This window comes from Colobus angolensis, unplaced genomic scaffold, assembly GCF_000951035.1.
Source record: "Colobus angolensis palliatus isolate OR3802 unplaced genomic scaffold, Cang.pa_1.0 Scaffold415, whole genome shotgun sequence".
NCBI classification, from domain to species: domain Eukaryota; kingdom Metazoa; phylum Chordata; class Mammalia; order Primates; family Cercopithecidae; genus Colobus; species Colobus angolensis.
Genome location: NW_012117544.1, coordinates 778,852 through 784,585, shown reverse-complemented (window position 1 = coordinate 784,585; position 5,734 = coordinate 778,852). Strand labels below are relative to the sequence as shown.

Genomic DNA, 5,734 nt, shown 5'->3' with positions numbered 1-5,734 from the left:
CTCGGCCTCCTGAGTAGCTGGGACTACAGGCACCCACCACCATGTCTGGCTAATTTTTGTATTTTTAGTAGAGACGGAGTTTCACCATGTTGGCCAGATGGTCTTGATCTCTTGACCTCGTGATCCGCCCACCTCGGCCTCCCAAAGTCCTGGGATTACAGGCGTGAGCCACTACCACCTACCAAAATATGGCTTATTTCGCTCATGTTATGTTTGCAACATTCATTCAACCGTGTTGCCATGTGTAGTTGTAGTATAATCATTTTCTTTCTCTGTGATGTTCTGCTCTAGTCAGATATCAGAACTTGTCTAGTCTTTTCAGAGAAATTGGTATCAAGAGAAATTGACCAACTATTTAAAAGACTGTCCTTTGTTGTTGACAGTAACAATAGCTTTAGCAAATTAAACACTTGGGGAAAAACCCAAAGGTCTCACTTGGCCCAGAGCTTGACTCTGGACAAATGCTGTAGGAGAGGGAGTACAGGAAGGCAGGAGCATACCTGTAGTAGAGAAAGTACTGGTTGGTGTTCAGGAGGCCCAAGATGCAGTCGTCCCACTAATAGGTGTATGATCTTGGACACACATCCTCCTTAAGTCTCAATGATAAAGCAATGACTTGTTCTTTCCCCCTCTCTCTCTCTGTGTTATCAAATGCCTACTATCTCACAAAACACAAATAGGAAAAAAACACATATGCTTTTAAAATTCCTGCCTCATGGAATGTATGCCTTTGTCAGGAAGATTGATAATTAATAAAGGTATGCTACCTCAGGTGACCAGAGGCGCTAGAAAGACAAAGCAGGAAGAAAGGATGGAAGCAACCTCATCCAGGTGTTCAGGGAGTCCTCTCTGAGGGGGTGGTGTCTGAGCAGAGCCTGCAGGCAGTGTGGGAGTGAAGCCCATGGTGCTCTCAGGGAAGGAGCAATGAGGGCTGCTTTCCTCCTACAGTCACGTATGTGGTATGTTTGAGAACAACCAGGAGTGAGGTTCGTCCGTGAGAAGCCAGTGGGAGAGTGAAGAGCAAGGTCAGAAAGGTGCCTGGAGGCGAGGTCATGCAGGGCCATTTAAGTCATAACAAGACAGGATTTTATTCTACATGTGATAGGAAACTGGAACTGAATGAGTTGGGAAAGCACGTGACTTGCCTTCCAATGGTGATAAAAAATAAATACCAACAGTAAGTGTAATTTATTGAATCCTTAGTGTGGTTTAGGCATTATGCTAAGACTTCCCATAGTTTATCACATTTAGTTGTTGCAAGGATGCAGTGATTTTGTAATGTTTAAATGAGACATTTGTCTCCTTCAGTCTCCTGCCCAAATACTTGTTCCTTCCTCCACCCCACAACTGCTTCTCTGTTTCATGTGAGCAGAGAGAGATGAATGGCCTTTTATGCACATTCTAGTAAATTATGTTGGTTCATTTACTCACACAACAAGCACAGACAACGCTGGAGTTTGGAAAGGTGAAGAAGTCATGCTCCCTGGACAACAGGAGCCTTTAACACGCTTTTTACCTGCTGAAGTACTCAGGTAGTAAAATGCACAAGTTAGCATTTCTTGCCAATTTACTCAACATTCTGAGATAGAGGCTGTTTCCATTCTAACCTATGCAAACCACCTTTGTTCCCTGCAAGCTAGGAAAAGAACAAAAAATGGAAGTCTGCTTTCTTTATTGTACAAATAATTGCTGGTTAATAGAAATAGTGTGGTACTTATTTCCAATTGATATACTACATATAGTGTGTTGGAGTTATTAATCGCTGATATTTTAACTTTTTATGAATAGATATTTAATGTCATAGATGAAGCTATTATGATTGATTATAGACAAACAATTGCTTTATGGCATTTTACTAAAAGATCACCATTAAGCACAGTATGGGTTTATGTATGGTCAAGGAGCTTTATTTTGTTTGGACAATCAATGAATGGCAACAAGAATGAACTCTAGAACTAAAGCACAGTGGAAGTACTATAGTGCTTTTGTTTAATGTTTAAATTATGTTGTTTTCTTCTCAGGATATTTGTTCTTCTATTAACTGTTGTGAGCATTGTGTGGATCCCATTGGTTCAAGTGTCTCAAAATGGACAACTAATCCATTACACAGAATCAATTTCTAGCTACCTTGGACCTCCAATTGCAGCTTTTTTTGTGCTTGCCATCTTCTGTAAAAGAGTCAATGAACAGGTAAATGAAAACCGGAAAAAAATTTCCCTGCTGGAGTGAGAAAAAATTGTTTATTTCACTGGGGTATCAAAATACATTCTTTCTACCCTATTTATGCAAGTCATGGCCCATGATTTAGTTAATTTTAGTTGAGGTCAGCCACAATTCCTGATCCTTACTAAAGTATAAAAATATAGCACACATTCATAGTACAGTCTTTATGTGTTTATTACAAAGTATTACATACATACACGGTGCAGAGTTGAGGAACATGTTTGGGAGGCAGACTGCCAGGGCCCAATCATGGCTATACCACCTAATTGTATTGTGATCCTAAGCAAATTACTTGAGTCTCTGTAAAATGAACATAATGATAGCACCTATCCTATGGGATTGTTGTGAGGATTAAGTGAGATAAAATATGTGAAATTCTTAGAAGAAAACCTACCACACTAGTAAGAATTCAAAATGTGTTCATTGCTATTTTGATATATGTAATTAATTGATTATTGTGCATCATGTACCCTTAATCTTTCCATGTTTCCTTAGTGCTAGCCTTACTATTATGATTTTCAGATGAGGAACAGGTGCAGAGGGGTTAGTATCTATGTGCTTTCCACATGTTACTTAGTATTAGTAAGTGGGATCTTGGTATTCAGGCTTAGATCTTCTTCCATCCAAAGCTCATACCATTAGTCTCCATGCAATACTGTTTTTCTAAAACATGACATCTTGAGCAAAGGAACAGACATGTGTTTCCACCCCCATCAACTCCTCACAGACATAAATTATCAAGACCTTCACAAAACTGTCAAAACTACCTAATACCAGCTCTGGAAATTGTGTAACATAATTGATACTTCTGCTTATTTTATCAAATAAATCACAAGTGTTTTGATCTAACTGCGAAACAAAAGTCAAGGAAAACTTCAGCTTGGGTCAGTGTAGACAGTAGTGTCCTGGTATTGGAGAATCAACAACGGTGCAGTGGTATGTACAGTTCAGGACCATGGAAAGCAGCATCCAACTAACAAGCACTGGTATTTGCAATTTTCTCTACTTCGGTAACCTTGTGCCCAAGGTTAGCCATTTGTGGGTCCTTAACTGAGAAAGCAGGCAGGATTATAATTATGACTTACTTGAATAAGCTTCTCACATTTTCTAAACATTCTGATTTTCTTCTTGCTTCTTTTGCAGGGAGCATTCTGGGGTCTAATGGTCGGACTTGCCATGGGCTTCATTCGTATGATAACAGAGTTTGTTTATGGAACAGCGAGTTGCTTGGCTCCAAGTAACTGTCCCAAGATTATCTGTGGAGTGCACTATCTCTACTTTTCCATCATTCTCTTTTTTGGGTCCATGCTGGTCGTCCTGGGAATTTCCCTCTTAACAAAACCCATTCCTGATGTACATGTGAGTGATGAGTAATGGATATATGCTAATTTTAAAATAAGAGTTATTTGCCTTTTAGTGTATGAGTGCATGAGTTCCAGGAAATGTATTTATTGTACCTCTAGAGCTAGAAGAACCCTAAGATTATCATTCGGTCATTGAAATAAAGAACAGTTTGCACCTAGTATGTGCAAAGCACAGTGAATTAAAAAGTAAGGGATTAGAAAACGGACATTATATTTTGTAAATTTCACAGTGTAGTTGGAAAGTCAATCTACAGCATTGTCATAGGACACCAGGAAGAGAATAATTGGTGTTTCCAAAGACACTAGGAAAGACTTCACAGCAGGGCTGTCATCTGGGCTGTGCCTGTTTGGGCCAATAGGATTTCATATACAGCATGAACACTGACTGGCCCAGAGATGGGGGGAAAGTACATGGTACCAGGGGGCAGGAAAAGAAAGAATAGAATAATGAGATGCATTTTTGCCTTTCAATTTAGCAAAAATGTTTAATATGAATAATATTTAATGTTAGTGGTTAATATTAGCATTGTGGGAAAATTCTCACAGTCCAAACCTGTTGGAAAGTACATAGATTTTATAATTTATAGTAGAGCAATTGGGTAGTATTTATGGATAAATACTTATGAATACTTATGAATCAGCAATCCCAGTTTTAGGAGTTTATTGTGTATAAATACTTGTTCAAGTAGGAAAAATGTGTATAAGGATTTTCTCTGCAAAAGTTTTCAAACAGGAAGTAGCTGGGAGAAAAATCCAGATTTCATCATGAAGGGAAAGATCACACAAACACAGTGCATTGAACATGATACAGCTGTTTAGAAACACGAGGGAGCTCTATTATTTGTTTTGAAAAAAATGTTCATAATATGGTTAAGTGGAAAAATATGTGCAGAATAATACAATGTATAATAGCACTTTCTGAAATAAAACACATGTAGGCATATAGATGTTTGTCTAAGCACACACACAAAAATCTTAGAGCATATCCACCTAAGAGTTTCAACAAGAGGCATTTCAGGGAGTGGGGAGACACTATAGGGGCCTGGCAAATATTAATTAATTATTTTTAAAATATAAATACTGCTTATATACTAATATTGTTTGAATTGTTTGAATTTATGACTAAATATGTGTAGCTTTTATATATTTTGAATGTATCACACATAATTTTTGAAGTAATGCTTCTTTATGTATTTTCCTGAGAAGTGGCCAGTAGATTATGTGTGGATGGGAAACCTGAAATAAGCACAGTTCAAAATGTTTTACCAAGGACATGTCACTGAAATTCCTAACTAAATATTTACGCTGAATATTGAGTTAGATGAAAGAACACTAGAAAACCTAGGTTTTCAATAAATATATATGTTAAATTCTTACTTGCCAATAGGAATAAACAATTTATTTTTTTGTAGGAAAAATTTTTTTAGGAAAAAAATATTGCCTGAAGGACCAAGCGAGACCATTTTTCTGATTTATGTTTCTGTTTCATTAATATGCTGTGAGGTTTAACTTTCAAAATAGACTTGATAAATATCATGGTTATTTCAGAGAAAGTCATGAAAACTGTTGTGAATCTAGCCTAACAGTGCAGAAATGAGATGTCCCAGGATGATAGCCTTTCAGCAAAACTAGTAATTACGCTATGCAAGTTAAAAAGAAGTTGAAGGACTCCCAAGAAGAGAGTTTTTAACAAAGAAAGTGGATCTAGTACAAGAAATCCTGTGAATAAGAGCTTATGAAGATATGATTAGGAATCTTACTGAGAAGGTGAAGGCATATGTCAAGAACAAATAAAACCAATTACAAATTCTAGTAAATTTGTACAAGAAAGTCATGAGCCAAATTAAAATGAGGCATAACTTAGAATATGATAGATTATAAAGTTTTAAAACCCATTGATAGAGCCGGGCACGGTGGCTCACGTCTGTCATCCCAGCACTTTGGGAGGCCAAGGTGGGTGGATCATCTGAGGTCAGGAGTTTGAGACCAGCCTGGTCAAAAACATAGTGAAACCCCATCTCTACTAAAAATACAAAGATTAGCCAGGCGTGTTGGCAGTCCACCTTTAGTAATCCCAGCTACTTGGGAGGCTGAGGCAGGAGAATTGCTTGAGCCCAGGAGGTGGAGGTTGCAGTGAGCCAAGATCG

General features: G+C 37.9%; 1 gene segment (V, D, J or C); it reads left to right on the top strand.

The window, feature by feature from the left end:
- Positions 1–5,734, top strand: part of LOC105521983 — a 659,966-nt gene that overhangs the window by 377,685 nt on the left and 276,547 nt on the right.